The sequence below is a fragment of the Etheostoma spectabile genome, chromosome 8 (genome assembly GCF_008692095.1).
Source record: "Etheostoma spectabile isolate EspeVRDwgs_2016 chromosome 8, UIUC_Espe_1.0, whole genome shotgun sequence".
Lineage (NCBI taxonomy): Eukaryota > Metazoa > Chordata > Actinopteri > Perciformes > Percidae > Etheostoma > Etheostoma spectabile.
Genome location: NC_045740.1, coordinates 9142283 through 9160455, shown reverse-complemented (window position 1 = coordinate 9160455; position 18173 = coordinate 9142283). Strand labels below are relative to the sequence as shown.

Here is an 18173-nt window from a genome sequence, read left to right as displayed (position 1 = left end):
AGATATGTAAAATAGTCTTTATTTAGAGAACCAAGGTTACAACGTAACCAAGCGCTTCATTGCACCAGTAAAAAAAGGGAGAAGGCTGCTCTTTTATGACCCTTTTAAGATGAGGGGAGAACATTTCTCTTTGTTTAATATCCTCAAAAGTAAAATTAGGTTTTGCTTTCTGCTTTCGACTCATTAAAAAAAAAAAAAAAGACAGAAAAAGAGAGCGATCTGCGCGAGTCATTGCCAAACTGAACTGCCCGCTGCAGTCAGAGCGTGTGTCAGGTTTAACAGACAGCTTTTTACAATTGCAGCTTTGCTACTGATCTGTAAAAGTAAACTCGTAGTCAACTTTGGCGAACAGGTAGGAGATCTTCTATTCTAAATTAGAGGTCCAAGTCAAACTCATCTTCAAAGACAGATGTATTATAAGACTAACCAGGTTAGACTCCGTCTACTGGCTACCGCTCTGCACTTATATATTTAGATATTGCAAGACAATTTGTACCTCGATGAGAAATCTCGTCACATTTTAATCTCGTGAGATCTCGTGGGAGGAGATCTCTTCACACCGCTACTTTATAATAATGAACATTTTAAGAAATACCACATACAAATGTATCAATTAAGTCATGCTGGTCATTTCTTGCTTTGGAGTTGACAATGGAGACTTACAATCAAACAAGCAGCTAATTGTTAACATGATTTGCTATTCCTGCTGTCTATAAAGATTTATGGCTAACAGAGGTGGAGACAGGAGTTACAACTCTTAATTTCAGAAAATCCAATAATGAAAACAGAGAGGATAAATAAAATATCACCAACCAACAGTATATACAATTTCATGTGACAGCATCCCACAAAACAGCAGTAGCAATAAAAAGAATCTAAATTCAGTTCAGTTGAAATTATAATTAAAATTTGTAAACTACCTCACAGACATGTGATAGTTGATCCCTTATGCCTATATAAATTCAATCTGAAATATTTTGGGAAGAACCTCCTGTGCAAAGCCCAGGGGTGATGTTAAATGTTTTGATGCCAGTATTTCCCCTGTATGTGTATGAGGGGTTAAGTGAAGGTAGTTAAGGTTTGGTTGCTTCCATATTGCTCCATGTCGTCAACAATAAGGAGCTACAATGTGTCTTGAAAGTCAACTTATAAAACTTTTATGGAACTCAGAGAGCTTAAGTGATCTTCCCAAGCTCTGTAGTAGCCTGCAGCTTGCAGGATGTCTGCTTATATTAATTTCATGGAGTTTAAGAGGTCACCAAACTCATTTGAGAGATTTTTACTCATTTATGAACTTTGCAACCCTTCTGTTCTGCAGTGCTTTAAGCTACTGGTCTTGAGATGCTTAAATTTACATGGAATATTATATGGCTAGATGGCAAAAAGTATAGTGCATTTGGAGTTTAAAGTACAAAGGGCTGAATGAAAATACACTTTGAAATGACATTTACCTGGGTTTTAATGAAATGTAAGGTGAGCAAGCTGGTGTTTTATCTGCCTTGTGTGTTGGGAATTGGGCGGCTAGAGCAGGGGATGCTGGGTTAGGGATAGGGGCTTTGGGGAAATTGGTTTATCCAATATTCAAAAGGCTTCCAATAAGACAATGGAGTTCTCAGAAAACAGCTTAGCTGGAGAGCAGTAAAACCCTGAGGGTGAAACTGAGTAAATGAGCGCACTAGCTTGTCTTAACTCTCACAGAAGGCATGCTGATAATGAAACAGAAAATATTGAGCATTCCTTGCAATTAAAAATGAAGTTAAGATACTAAAGCAGTACTACATAGGGGAAGTAGTTAAGGCTCAGCTTAAAGGTTAATCTCATGGTGCTTTCTCACATTGACCTCCCCTCAGAGCAGCTTGACTCACATATTGGGGACAGCCTCACTGTCTACAGAAGCCCTTTGACAAAGCCAGTTTGTGGCAGTCTTACGTCTGCAGCAGATCTCCCAGTGAGAGTGTTTAAAACCAATGAGGCCTCACATCTGTGCTGGGACTGACCTGTGCTGGGACTGAGCTTGGTCAGGGGGGTAGTGGGTGATTAATTGATGGTCACATCTCGCTGACTGCTGCCCACACCGCTTTGATGAAGAGGGATTAGGTTGTGCACCATAGGCTCAGCTGATAATAGGAGAACAGAAAGGAAATTCTCATGTCACGCTCCATGGCAAGGATTTCAATCAAAGGGCCACTTCATTCACAGAGCCAAGACTTTTTAAAAGAAGTAAAACCCTTAGCTTCCTGCAGCCTTTTATTTTTAGAAAGTAACTAAAATGTCAATTAAAAGTTGGCCTCTTTCTAATTGGTTGCATGATTTGGTGTAACTTGTTTTTTGATCATAAAACAAATACTGCACAAATAAAACAAAAGTCTTTGAAACATCCATAGAGACATCATGCAAGATGTTTTGCTCCCATCATGCTAATGTATTTCTCTACAGAGATAATTGTTACAGATAATTGTTACAGTAACACTTGCAAAGGTATATTTTCTAGCAACAATATTCTTCATATGACGAACATGTTCATCATAGAAGGTGGAGTGAAGTGATTGTTTTGGGGTTGTAAGGTTTAGGTACAGTTTCATCTATCTGAGCCTTTATTTAGCCCCCTATCCTGTCTCGGTACATGCTGAACTGAGATCAGTCTGCAGTTTTCCCTAGAGACAACACTAATGTCACATACTGGCTTGGCACACCAATATTTCACATCCAAACCAAACCTATTAAGGATGACTACTTACCATAGACAAGATGTGTCCTTCACAGCAGCAACCTTCACATTCAGTGTTTTCTCAATCTACAAACACCCACACAGATACATACATGTACACATACACATGTGCGCACACAAAAAACAGACTGCTGTGCGTATTTTTCATGTTATATTTCATCTAATGCTACACATGGCGAGGGTGTTGTCCTCCTTCCAAACACCCTTTTCATACCCTTGAAGTCTTTTAAATCACATACTGTCCCTAGACCAGTATTTTCCTGATAACAATGAAAATGTGGCATTGGACAATATCTTTGCAAATTCAGTATTTGTAAATGTAAATTACAGCAGCTGAAATAATGCTGACCATTTTTTTCCTCCATAAAATCCTACTCCAACTACATTATATGGAACACAGAAACCTTTATTTCCATAGAACAATTGTTTTTAATGTTAACCTTTAAAAATTGACAATACACCATTATGTTGACTCCAGCAAAAAGGATTAGATCTACCTCTAAAGAGTTATCTTAAGGTACCTGGCAAAAAAATAATTAAATTACATATTAATAATAAATGACAACAAATTATTCATTTTGCACTTAGTTACTTTATTCGTGCTCTCGAATTAATATAAACTGCTGCTGCAGTTTAATTGTTCCAATAGTACCTGGTATTGATTGTAAACACTGGATTGTGGGGTCCACCACATTTCTTTTGTAATTTCTGACATTGGTGACTGATTCATAGTTTCAAATTGACACCAGACAGTGTGTGACGTGTTACTACCACGTACATAATCTACACATAGGGACATTAAAAAGTCAGTGTGGAGTTGCAGTTGAACAACAAATTACAAGGTGAATTAGTGTGTACTGCTGTCTGCCACAGCGTCTTTTTTAATACTAAGTTTCTGTTAATGCCGCTATTCGCCATAAGAGGTGTCTAGAGCCGGGATGCTGATACGTGAAATTTCATGCCAAAATTAATACCAAAATTGCACTTTTCCACCTACATAAACATTACCTCAGTTGTGCTACTCCACCCACCTCAGTGCAAACCGGTTCACCTGGAAACAGGTAATTACCAGAAACAGGTGAAAGTGCACCAAAAAGAAAAAGAATAATTTATGGGCCACTTGGGGCAATAAAAAAAATCTGTGAACACAACACCGACACATTTTTATTTTGGAGTTGATAACTTGTTAGAAAACAGTTGCCTGTTCACAAATCCAGCAGATATCGTGCAACGTTAGCATTCATTTCTGTTTCTGTCTATTAGGCTTGTGCCAATTGCAATCAGATCGTATATCACAATTGAAGGAATGATCGGCGATTGTTTTTTCCTAAGCATATATTGAAGCGATTTTAACTAACTATCATAACTATAGTGTCTGGGATTTATTTTCTGGTGGAGCGGTAAGTCTGCCTGCTGAGCCACGTTTATCATCACGAGTGACGAATGAATTTTAAATCTATAACATTAATTACAAAGCAGTTTACCCACTCTTTTCAATGAATCTGACACTTGATGGAATGTGCATCTCTTGGACAGTCACCCAGCTTTCCTGGCTGTTGCTGGGAAACGGGAGCTACATTAGGTTAGCCCGCACCGATTAACATTACTGGGGACCAGAGATGGGAAGTAACAAAGTACGAATACTTTGGTACTGTACTTACGTAGATTTTTCTGATATTTTTACTTTACTATTTATTTTTGTGCCAACTTTTTACTTTTACTCCTTACATTTTAACACAAATATCGGTATTTTCTACTCCTTACATTTTACAAAATTGGCTTGTTTCTTTAGTTTTGTAGAGAGGTCGTCATGTCGGAGAATAGCGCGGACACGCGGAGAAAAAATAAAAAAGAGAGCAAAGAAAAAGAGACTAGCTGTCCGGAGGATAATCAGTTGAGATCGTGTGTGTGCATCTTTGAGAAGTGTAAGTTGTATAACTTATGTTGTCAGTTCATTTAACTCTGTTGTATTGGTCTATAGTTCTTGCACATTTAAAGTAAGTTAGTTAGCGAATTTGTTGTTTGTGTTCTTCACCTGTTAGCTAGGTTGCACGTTGCTTGATTGTAATAAAGCATCAAAAGAGAGAAATTGTCTCCGTCCGTGTTTTAAAAGACACACCTGGGGCAAAGTTGGAAACCAGAATCAGCTTTAAGTACAGTCCTAATCTAGTCCTCACTAACAAGTTTCAAATGACTTCACTGGAGTTACCGTTATTGTTCGCGTCATCAATATCAAATTCAATCTAATTGGATGGGACTATACTGTACATTACACTTGACGCACCACTAAGACGACTCCACAGATCTGGCGGCATTCTGCATTCATTTGCGGCAAATCAGTGCAGTTTTATGGCGCTAACGTTAGCACGTAGTATGGATGGCAACATGACTGAAAATGAAGAAAACAGAGATCCCAGAGATTCGGCAGACAAGCAGCAAGACATTCACAATCATCCTTAGCCTTTTCTGAGAGAGATGTTTTAGGCATCAAGAATGACTCCTGGCCAATGTGCTGGGTAAGTTCTTAATTAGTGTCTGTTTAGTAATTAAAATGTAATCCTTTATTTTCTTTCTAAGGGGAAGATTAAAAAAGAGAAACTGGATCTGTGAATTCTCAGAGAATCTGAATTTATATCTTGCTACTCAGTCCGAATCTTTTTACCCTGGAGGCCCAGTCTCTGTCACAATAATCATATACAATATGGGATGTTTTAGGCCTATTGGCATACATCCATTTAAAATGTAGGTAATGGCATATAAAGAGCCTTTTTTCTATGTCCACTAAAGTTTCTCAGCGTGCACTCTGGTAACATTTGTGTGGTCCAGGTAGCTTTGCATAAAAAATGGTTGTCATTAACAAGGATACTTTTACTTTTGTACTAAATTTCCAAGTCTGTACTTTGTTACTTTTACTTGAGTGAAGAAGGTAAATCAGTACTTCTACTTTTACCAGAGTATTTTTTAACACCAACAAGTATCTGTACTTTTACTTAAGTACAGGAAGTGAGTACTTTTGCCATCTCTGCGGGGGACTAACAGACTGGGAACCGACCAAATTGTCTTTAAAGTTTTGAGCATCAAAAAATTCCTTGTCATTCAATACCTAAGTTCAATACCTAAGGACTAAATCTCATCAGCATCAGTGAGCCTATAAGCACACAGCATGCTTCTACCAAGATTTAGGTGATTGGCTGTCTTACATTACATGTCGTAGAGGCAGGCAGGGAAAACTCTATGTTACACGTAGATGGGGCTCACGTACTAGGAGCTGGAAAAAAAAAAAAAAAGATGTTTCGTACATTGTAATTTCTTTTTGTTTTATAAAATGTCATTGAAAAAGTATGATTAGAGTGCTTGAGTGAGCTAATGTAACGTTACATTTAAGTGTAAAGTGGATATTTAGTTGCTGTAATGATGAATATGACAAAAAAATAATTGCGCAAAACGCTATCAACACAGAAGCATGACAGCATGTGTCAGTGTAACCTACTGTCCACCCGTCTCCTTTGGGCTCTGATTTTGGTCTCCACCAACTCCTGAGAGAAATATCTGATTCTTTAGTCGCTATGTTTACCAACTAATTGCTAACTGTGTCTTTCTTTTTGGTGTTTGGCAGGTAGCAAACGGTGTGTTTTTAGAGTTTTTGTTGAGAGTGAACTAAAACAGTAGAGTTGCAGCCAACATTGAGCTGAAAATGCACAGTAAATCCATTTTCATTTACTTTGTTGCTGATCTGCTTTTTTCATTTTTGTTGACTATTATGACAATCTAGGATTTCAGAAATTAGAGACTACAATGTATTGGTTTCCTTTTGTAAAGAACAGAAGAGTTTGATTTATGTTCTCCCCTATTCTATTGAACTATACGAAGGAACTCTCCACCTTGACCGCTCTATTAAGGAAAGAAGCCAAAGTTATCAATCGAGTTGGTAAAAGAATGGGAAGTCTTCAACAAGCCATGCTTTCGTAGCCTAATGGATCATACTATGCTGCAGAGAGCAAAAGAGAGAGAGACAGAGACCGAGTGAGTGAGACGGAGAGAGGAAGATGTTGCTTCTACTGTATGGTTTTGACTGATTATGCATTTTTTTCTTAAGCTATTCATAGAAGATAGATTCATCATTCCAATTTGTCAAGCTAGCAAAGATTTCAATTAATTATGTGCAGCGAATGACTGGGTGTATTAGGCCTCTCTGTCAGCAGTAGTCTGAGTCCCCATTTACCGGACTCAGAATAAAGAGGTATCAGAGAGGTGCTTGGATCCACTAGTAATTAATTTGATGAATGCCTTAGCGGCACAAATAGTGGCAGCCGTGCATCTTTTCATCAGACACCAGCAGCAGTCTCTGTGCTTGGTGCTAATTTGAAGGGGGCAGCTCATCTGTATAGTGGATGTGTTTGTGGCTGGGTCTATTCTTCAACCCATGTACTCACAGCCTCCTGCTGTCCAGACAGTGTGTGGGGGGCCTCATGTTTTCTGTCAACTTTGTCCTTGTGCCAAGCAACTTGCTCCACTTAGTGCCCAGTTTTTTGACTTTGTGGCCCGAACTTGATAATGGGAAGCCTGCTGGATTAATGGAAGGTGCAGTCATGTTGTTTCCCGGCTGCTGCTACAGTTTTTCAGACACAGTATTGCCGTCATGATCATCATATCATATACTGTACCTGGCAGTTGTAAAATTGATAAACATTGCGATGAAAACGCCAATCTGATGAACTACCAATAATCCATTAGAGGAAAATGTCTGATTACAATCTTTAGAGATAAGGGTGCATCTAGAAAAATAATAGATGAAGTAGGTAATATGGTGGAAGGTGTGATTGGGCCAATCTTAAATGATGGATCATATTATTGTTATTAGGTGAAAGCTTCAATGGCAGCTATTTGTGATGCACACCGTCAATGTCGACAGGAGCCTCAGCCAAACAAAGAAATAATTGGACTGGTGCCACATAATTCAAGTTCATATTTTCACAAGTGGGGGAACCTCATTATAAATCAGGTCAGCCACTGATACAAGACCATAAATCAAAAAAAAAGACATAGTAGGAACAATTAGATAATTACTAGACCACCGTGTCACCGCTGCTGAGATGTTTTGCTGTGCCACTGAGAGGGAGGAGAGAAAGTAATGAAAAGCACTAAGAACTCACAATCACACTTTCTGCATCAAATGAGACAGATGAGAAGAAAGGAAGATCTGAAAAATAAAATGCAGAAGGCAAGAAGATACGTTGAAATGTTGGATATGAGATTGCAATTGTGGTCTAAAAATTATAATTTGGCAGCAGTTAGGACCACAAATTAAATTGCAAATGTTCAATTGTTGCTGAAGTTTGTGTAAATGTATCAACTGCCACCTCTGGTCATCTACTACAAAATTCTGTGGTAGATGATTGCAAAAATGATTGCACAGACTGTCACTGACCCCTAGTGTTGCTCAAATGTTCAGTTGCAGTGTTTGAACTACAGTATGAAAGCCTGTTACTCTAATTATATCTACGGCCCTTGATTGCCCCTAGGCAGTCTGAAATCCAGAGGCAGGGGTCCAATTGACCCCAATTGAAAGTGTCATTTCACAGGATTGCCAAGTCTTAGAGATGCTCTCGCAGCCCAGGATGAGCGGATGTTAATTCAACGTACCTCCTCAGCTTCATCGTTTGATTTTCGAGCAGCTCTTCCACTCCGCCCCCCTTTGCTCGGCTGGGCGGGTGTGGAGCTGCCTGTGCTGTTCTTATGTCAAACCAGAGTGCAAGGAAGATCCAACAGCAGTCAAAAATTGAGGTCACAGCACAAGAGTGAACCAACTGGAACAGATTGTTGTGGAACCTCCAGGCTTTTGCAGACACGTGTTGATCCCAGCACAGCATGTCCTAGCTTTTACCTTCCCGACCCCTTCTTCCCAAATCTCTTGACAGCAGTTTATGGATAGCAAGAGGTTCCAAGCCTTTCAACTTTACAGCAGCATTTTAATCATCACTTGCACCAAACATCCCCATCCATATGTAAACTATATGACCAGCACCCTAATAATTAAATGCTAATATTTAAAAGGTATCAAGTTTTTTTACGGTATGGAATAACACGTAATTTTCAAAAAAATTAGGGGTCATTAGTTTTGGTTATTAATATTAAAGAGAGGTAAAAGAAAAAAAATTACAAATTTGGGTGAAAACTGGATTTAAAAAAAGAAAAAAAACACTGTTTTAGGAGGGAATCTTGTGCATAATCTGCAGCTAATTTGCATTTTCTCCCCATTTTCTTTTTACTGTTATTAGAATCATTTATTGTGTAAGAACACTGTACTGTATACTATAGTGATCAGCATGTTTTACCAGAAAAAAAAACACTTTTGGACATGTGGTGACACAAAATCCAGGTGAAAATCTGTAAAAACTGAAGACATTACCCATAAATTCTACATTTTAATTTTATACTGTATGCGTATCAGCAAAATCTAAGGACATTTATGCGGTAAATATCAAATACCAATTAGCTTTGGTCTAAACGTTCTCAACTCAGCTGAACAAAATGTAAATGTCTCATTAGATCATTGTCTCTTAAACCCTTTAAATAGATATGAAAGCCGTTCTGCATAAATCCCATCTGTTGTACTGCATATCCCAATGGAGGAGAGGCAGTGTTTTAAGGCACAATTGATCCTTTTATAATGTCACGACCATTGTATGACCCATAGCAGGGGGAGTGTGTTATGGTCTGGAGATGGGCGATGGGAAGGAGACAGGTACAATGTCCCTGTTTAAGAACACTGGGATTAAAATTGTCGTCTTGCGTTAACTGGCCACATCTGGCATCATTTCTGACATTCTGTCATTATTGTCACTTTACATGAGAGCTGGGACAGTAAAGAGGGAGCACTGACAGCAGATTGACCCCAGATGCTGTTCATTTGATTGATATCTCTACAGACAATGATCCTTTTTCGCACTGCAGTGGTGGTTACATAGGGAGGCGTTGGGTGGGGGCAAATACAGGAGAAATGTCACACCAGGGAAGTCAGCGAGGCGTAAAGCCCTGCCTGACGAGCGCAGGGTCATTGGCTCCTCTCTGCCCCCTTTGTGCCCCGGGTAAAATGATCTAAGTGACTCTGGACCTCTGCCACCGATCTGCTGGAGTGCAGGAGTCAACCGTGTAGGCATGGCAGAGTAAAGGCTGGCAAGGGATTTGCTGGTAAAACTGCATGTAGTGTGCTATAGCCTTGAGGACATACTCATCCCTTTTTGGTGGTTACATTAGAGGTTTCTCCATAACTAAGACACATTCCAATAAGACAAACTATTTACACGCTTGCAACTGATCCATTTCACACCATATATAGAAATATTTCTGATGCTGACAGTGTTTATTTATAGCTGGATAGTTGAGCCTCCAAGATGATGAACAAAGGGTAGAGGTTAAGATTACATTGTTCTGGTAAATTACTTGCCCAGAATGGCCCCAAGGCAGAAGCCATATCATTGGATACATCCTTTAAGACTGCAGCACAGAATGTACAATATGTCTGAGCTAGCTTCTGGTTGTAAATGGTCTGTGTTTAATGATTGTGATCAACCTTAATTAAATGTGTTTATATCATCTTTGTCTCAGTTCATTTAGGGAGATGGAGACTGCAACACACACGCACACTAACTTCTCTTTTGTCTTTCCTTAACAGACATATTCCACAATGACATTCATAAGTTTTATAAAATCTTTTAATTTAAGGCTTTAATGGAAATAGCTTGTCATAGTTAATATAGTATTAAATGTTTTTGTCATTGTTTTTGTCATTTATTGGTAATTTGCTGCATGTTATGCATTACATAAACCTTGGATTAATGTGAATGTAGTCAATATATTTCTCAAGTATCTAAAAAGATTTTAATGGATGTTAACAATTAACGAGTAAAATATTTGCATGTGTCTGCGTGTTAAAGAGTCAGCGGGAGCAAGTTGTGTGGCAGGCTCGTCACTGTGCAGGGTAATAAGGTCAATGCAAAAGATTACCCAGGGGCACATTTCCCAACAAATGTGCAGAAACACACACAAACACCACTGTCCCGGCCTTATGTTGCAGAATTCAAACCAATCGAGTCAATTGCCAGAAAACATGACATGACCTTTCAGATTCACTGAGCATCAACCGTGAGTGGGACTGGCGTGCTTTCCGTTTCAGCGCACCCTCTGCCCCTCCCGCCCACCCCGTCACCCCCAGGGCTCTAAACCCTCCACAAATAATTACTCTCGGTGGAGTCTCTACTCTACAAGACAGAGACAAAAAAACTTGACTCTGATCTTGACCCATACTTAGTGTACTCTCACTACTAAATCATCCCTCATACAGGGGTTCTGCTTTTTGAACAATTCAGTCACCACAAATTAAAAATGAGTAAGGTTTAGACATATTCTGTTCAAAATATATGTTACGGGTTAAAAGTTGTTGTTTTCTGAGAGGTATATGTTTTTTTCAGAAAGGTAAGGTATGTAATATTCCTATTAACTATCATTTTTAAACCAGAGGTAAAATGTTGTATAGGCAACCTGTCCTTGTAGTGGCATTGTGCATAACCTTCAGTTTGCAATAGTAGTTGTCATAATTGTGCAAGAAATAAAAACTAAAATCTCCCACGTTGCTCAAAAGTATGTGTAAGTTAAATTTTCAATTGGTGTTATTATGCCTGGTTACACAACGCCAAGTTTGTATTTTTTTTTTGTGCAAATGAAGATCTGCAAAACCAGAAGTGACAGAGCAGAATGTTGCCATTGTTGGTAACTTTAAGTTGTACGTGGTCAGAAACAGAGGTCGTCATAGTGATGCAGACTTCAATCAGGGAGCAGCTGCAGAGTTTGAAGGGATGTATTCGCTCCTAAATGCATTTTTTAAAGCCTTTAAATGAATACACATCACTGGTGTAATATGACTACCACCTACTGGTTAAAAAAACAGACTGCCATCCATCCCTTCTGTCTTTTAAACACCACTCTTGCAAGATACAATTATTGACTGACCGAATTTAAGCTAAATACTGATGTTGACATTGGGGTGTTTAAAGTTAAGGGTAAACAGTAGCTTAGCTAAATGGTAGTTTAACACTTAGCTTGATCTCATAATTGTAACTGTTCAGCCAGAGTTACATAGGGTTGCTTTGAGTGGCATGGGTCTCACAAAACAAGTTTTCTCGGTTACTGAGACAAATGTAAAAGTATACAGGACCTTAACAGATACCACAGTAGGTACAAACTCGTATCACAATGTGTCTGTCAACCACCTCTTGACGTGGTCATGTTTAAACACTAGTTACCACCAACAAAGTGTAAGTGCAAAATGTTTCAATGTTTTCACAATGTTTCACTTTCACATATGGCTGCATGATTATGGCCAAAATCATTATCAAGATTATTTGAATCAATACTGAGATTATGATTATTTACCAGGTTTATGTATTGATTTAAAGGACAAATTGTTTTTATTGCGCATTCACATTTAAATAAATGTCCATGTTGTGCTACATTCCTGTTAATGTACAAATCTTTGAATTAAAATAGCTAGGTCGAGACCCGAATATTCAATGAGATGGATATTTATTCGTTAGGTAGGTATTTGGTTTATAATTTTGGCGTTCGGATATTCTTTTTTGTTTTTCTTCAATACTGTAGAATAACAGAATCCTTAAAAATAAATGCCTTTAATTGAACCGAAAGACATGTGCTGCAGCAGTCTTTCCATTTCAGCTCAATGTGAGAGTCTTTACTATCACTTACTATTGCTGTCAGTTAAACGCGTTATTAACGACGTTAATGCTAACCCATTTCAACGGCGTACATTTTTTTATCATGAGATTTACGTTCTTTTTTGCCTAGCAAACTTTGTAGTTTTTTCAGATGCTGTCCCACTAGTAACGTTAGAAAAACTACAACATCACACCAGATGCAGGCTGAAATTCACCGTGGTGTTCTGTCGGGATTAAGCCGCTAGCTAAATGCTGCTAGATAGCGAGCAAACACCGAAACACTGCAGCACTATGCCATCCATCTCAGCCAAGAACAGATAAATGTCCGGCTGAGTTGAGTTATAACCAAGCAGTTTGGGGTGTGTAGAGCAGGGCTGAACAATATTGTGTCTTAGCATCAACATCGCAATGTGCGCATGCGCAATACTCACATCGCAGGATTTTGGGATGTTGACGCTAATCCTTTTTTGCTGCTTGATCGAAAAGTAAACTTCCACCGTTCTCCTTTTACATCCAACCCTTCCCCTTTAAGACAGGTGGCCATGTGGGCGACGTGTGTATGTGACGTTAGTCCGACGGGTTTGTTATGGGAAGTGAGGCTCTCTGTGTGTAGAAAAGTAGGAAGTTGAGTTTCAAAGCCCTTCCAGATGGTTATCTCCACAAGACTAAAGTTATTTGCATGTACTGTTGATAGTCAATAGTAGTCCAGTCTCAAATACCACTTGAGCAATAAAAACTTAAAAATGATCCCTTTTAAAGTATATTTAGAACAGATCAAAAAATGTGTGAATCTCCTGCGATTAATTGTGATCAAAATTTTTTTAGCAATTGACAGCCCTACTAGTAATACTTACTATTGTGAAGAGCACATCAACTAACTGTAAACTGACTATTAAGCCATGAACAAACTGTTAATCTGAGCTACACTACAGTTTGACAGGAAGTAGAACCCAAATAATGCTATACTGAATCTACATAGTAACATCAATTACTAATACATCACAAAGCTCTAACTTAACCTCTTTGTTGGTATGTTTACTAATATTTTTAGTTTAATATAATTTGATTAATTTCTATAAGCTTATATAAGATTTGCCCAATAACATTTATTTTTCCAAATCTGTTTTTTAGTGGCTTGGGATCAAAGCTGCCACAACTGTTTTAGGCATTAATAACAGAGGCATTAATAAATACTATAAGAAAATAGTTTTGTTTGCTGTTACAGGTCATTTATGATCACCAGATGGCAAAGTAAACAGTTTTAGAAACACTGGAATTCATACAAGTAGTTCTATATAAAAAAAAGAGACAACATTTTTTTTCTCAAATTGTGTGTCAATGTCAAAATGTCAGAGGTCAAACAACCAGGTTGAGGCAGTGAGTGGACTAATTCCTGGTCTGTACCACCGTTCTGCATGGCAGCACCTGATAAAGTCATGGATCACTGAGGATTGTAGCAACTGACACTCAACAGTGAACTTAAACAATGTCATCAGAAACCTTAATGGTCAACCACTGAGCTGTAACCAAGAGACTTTTACTTACCAAGGCTCCAAACGCATGATCTCTTTATAAATCAGCAGAGCAAAACTGATTCTCTTTGTTCAAAATATTTAAAATACAGGCCTGCAGTTTTACTGCTGAGTTTATAAATATCACTGGTATAAAGACACCTTTCACTATATCAGAAAACATTAATACCTAACTTTAAATGACTGCATGCAAATGCATGTAAAGACTTCTATTTGGAACTGACATGTTCCAGTTTTGTGTTTTAAATTTTGGTGGTGGGGCTACACATTTGTCTAAATGACAGATTGGACTTCAGCAAAGCCCTGCTTGGAATTTTTTAATGCACTGTGGCCCAACAAAGCTTTAAATAGTCAAATTATCATCATGCCACTTTGTCCTGTTACCTTGTTTTTCAACATGTTTACATTTAAGATTGTTGTGAATGCGGACATCAAGGTTCCTGTAAAGAAGCGTTTGTTTCAATTATCTGACTTTTGATACCAAAACATTAGCAAAGTGGTGTTTAGCCAACTCAACCAATCCTGCAGTGCTGATTTTGAAAATGAGCTGTCTGTTCCAAAAGGAATGCCCTATGATTGTTCGCAAATAGATTTGTTTCAGTGATGTAATTGCCAAGGAATGAATGATATTGACGGTATATTTAAGTTTCTAATTATCTTTTGAAGGGTTTTCTTGTTACATTTTTTTAGTCGCCCAGTTCTAGTTGAAGTCATTTAATCTTCAGGCAGCAACTGCAGTAGAGTATGAAAATAATACAACAAAAATGCAAAAAAAAAAAAGATTGTGCCCTGTGTTAGATTCCTAAGAGTAAGTTCATTTATGGCATCATTTAAAATAAATTTGGCAATATTGGAAAGAGAGCGAGAGATAGATGTGTGTGTGTGTGTGTGTGTGTGTGTGTGTGTGTGTGTGTGTGTGTGTGTGTGTGTGTGTGTGTGTGTGTGTGTGTGTGTGTGTGTGTGATTTGCCGTTAATGGGCTAAAATAGGGCTGGGCGATAAAACGGTCTCAAAACGGGAAATATGGTGATCACGTTTTGCCATATGGCCCAGTCCTAGGCTAAAACATGTAAAACCACCAGTATGGTATATAATTACTAGCAGAAAGCTACAGTGTACAAACGAAATGTGATTTTTCGATTTGTTAATATTTATTATGATGGAATTGATAAATACAGCTCAATCCTCGTTTTCTTTCCGCATTGATAAAAAATATATAAATATAGTACAGATTGTGTAAAGGTTAAATGTCAGGATTTTGATCGCCTGTTTCCATTTTGCCTTTAATTGTGACCGGCTCCTCTGTTTCCTATCCTCCTCCTTGCTAAACAGATTTAAAGCCTGCTACAATTCAAGGTCAAGCCAATTTAACCCCAAACATTTAGCTTATTCCACTGTCACATCTGCATCATCAAATTAATGTCAAGCTACAACACATTCTTTTCCCTCTGAGAGGGTAAACCTTTGTGACACACTGCGGGGAGGATCTAACAAGTCTCTTTTCATTTACCTCAAAATGAGGAAGGCAGAATGATATGGGGCCAAAAGTCTTAATACAACAATCTTATTTCATGGAGGATACTGCCCTTTCCCCTCTTTTTGTGCCTGTGAAGTTGATTTGAAGTCATGGTTAGTCCTTTTGATATGAGGTTGGGTCAGACCAATTTGCCACCTGGTGAGGAGGGGGAAGTAGGGAGGTGCATTTTTTAATTGTCAGGTCACTTGGTGCAGGGACAGAAGATCCTTTGGGCACATTGTCTGTCTTTGTGTGAAGGACCAGCCATCTGAAATCCCCCACCTCATTATGAGATAGGGAAGATTAATTGACCAGTTCACAAACTGGCAGCCTCAAGACTAGATCAACTTAGCAAGGGAACTCACCAATTAAGACTGGACTGCAGCACCTTTTCTTATACCAAGAGTAATCCTTTTTATTATCGTTAGTCTCTATAGTCCTGTAAGGAAGATCAAGGCTAAGTTACCCTTTGTCAAAGGCACAAAAAAAACCTACAGGGTATGACAGCATGATTTAATGTTATTGATAGCATGGGTTACTCCAAGTACCGTAGAACACTGCTCAATAAGGTTACAAGAACAACATGCACTTGCATGAGCAAATCAACACTGTGAAGGAAATTATCAAAATTATCTATAAATGTCAATGCAGAAGGTTGTTATTCTTTTTACAAATATTTTTTTACTAAAATAGCCACAGTTAAAATACCTGATTACCTGGAGCCGAAAAACACTATATGTAACTTAACCTTAATACTATGAAGTGTTTAATTCCCTGTTTTGGGGGAACGCAAACAAGATGTTTTGAAGGTTACTATAGCCACATGTCCTTGTTGCATTTATGAAGATCTTACCTGGAGATTTTCTGTCATTCAACAACTCTGAGTTGTAGTTTAAAACTTTACAGCAAACTTAATAAAATCTTGGGTTTTATTCAGGCTCAAGTCCATTAATACATGGATTCAATCACAAAGAACGACAAACTTAGTAACAAAGTTAGTAACAATTGGCTCCGTTCGTGGTTAGCTCCTTTATAAAAATATGGAGTGGAGGAGACAGCCTCGGACATGGACAACAACGGAACTCTAATAAATGACGTTTGGGGAGCTTTCAGAGCGGTGTGGCCGCAGCATTTCTACGGTTTGTTAATACACTGTTCACGAGATACCAACCTTTTGTGAACTTGTTAATTTCGCCAGCCGTCTTCTCATTTTCATGGAGACAGGCGCGGTGTGCTCGGAGGGGAGGGTGTGTGCGTGTGTGCATGTGTGCGTGTGTTTGTGTGAGTGACAGAGAGATGGAGGGAGAGCAGGGAAAGGAACTGCAGCTGAACAAATAAGCTGCGTGTTTTACGTAAATTACGTTAAATAAATAAATGAATAGTGAAACGCAAAATCTGGCGGCCGGTGTTGATTCTGTGGCGCACCACCACAAATTAGTCTGTGTGGGAAACACTGCTGTGTGTGTAAAACAATGTGACAATTTTTTTCATTTTTCAACTGAAGGCCAGGCCAATTTCCTGTATAAACTGCTGCACTGATGTGACATTTTGGCTCAGATTAACCTTAAAGAAAGCTCATTCTTTATTTACATTCCCTTAGCTTTTACAATTTTCATATCAATCTTTATCTTGAGATTTTAACTACAGTAAAGGATGCTGTAACAATCATCTAAAAACACAAACTGAGCTGAATTCCCACCTGTGATTTTTCAAAATTTGCAACAATGTGCATTTAATTTTGTCATATTCATAATACATGGCATATCAGGCCCAAAAGGCCATTGATATTCTTCAGCAGAGAGGTTGTTGTCATACCACCATGTGTTGTGGTAAAACTAACTGGAGGGGATGGACATGTCATGACCACAGAGGTGTCAGAGATCTGGTGCCAACACCTGTCGGTTCTCAGAGAGCTTACATCTCAAATAACAATACAGACTTTGACATGAAGCATAGAATACATCTACACCAGTGGCAATTTCTTTAAGACTGCAAGGGAAGCTCAGCTTCCCCTAAAATGTCAAAAGATTAATGGTCAAATACTGTATGTACTATTGTGTTAACATTTTATTGACTGAAAATGTGTTTAAACACGTTTGAGACGAGTTTGTTCAGAATCAGCTGACTCAATTTGATTCTCAAACATTCCCATAGCGTTGCAGTGCATTTCCCTGTTGAAGCCTATTTTGGCAAAGCCATGTGAAAGTCTTCATTACGAGGAGAAACTTAAAATTAAACAGCAGGGCCTATCAACACCTAAGATTGATTTAGTGTAAAAGATAGGGAAATCTAACAGGTATTTTCAGCTCTCCTGGTATGACAAAGTTAGCTGTCTGACTGAAAGTGCTGTGCCAAAGAAAATGTACTGCTGGCCAAGCCTCTTGATGAAACCATCTCACGAATATTATAAAATTATTATATTAATTATTGTATTATATATTATAACAATATAAATAAATGGACATTGTTTTCCCGAAACTGAGCTTCCCCTCTTTGAAAGACCAGCAGCTGCCACTGATCTATACATATATCCATACAACACACGCACGCACGCTCGCTTTGTCTTTTATGCACACACAAATGCTTTGAGGGGGAACAAAGATGTCATCATCACTCTCTTCAGAAGGCCATTATGGATAGGAAGCTAATATAATGTGCAGATATTCC

General features: G+C 38.4%; 1 long non-coding RNA gene across 1 annotated transcript; it reads right to left on the bottom strand.

Annotated features, from left to right (window-relative positions):
* Positions 1-3971: 3971 nt before the first annotated feature.
* LOC116694265 (uncharacterized) lies at positions 3972-17563 on the bottom strand. Its single transcript, XR_004333096.1, has 3 exons — positions 17476-17563; positions 6226-6229; positions 3972-3984 (listed from the first exon to the last, which is right to left on the bottom strand). It is a non-coding gene; the product is annotated as an uncharacterized LOC116694265 (long non-coding RNA).
* Between the last annotated feature and the right edge of the window lie 610 nt (positions 17564-18173).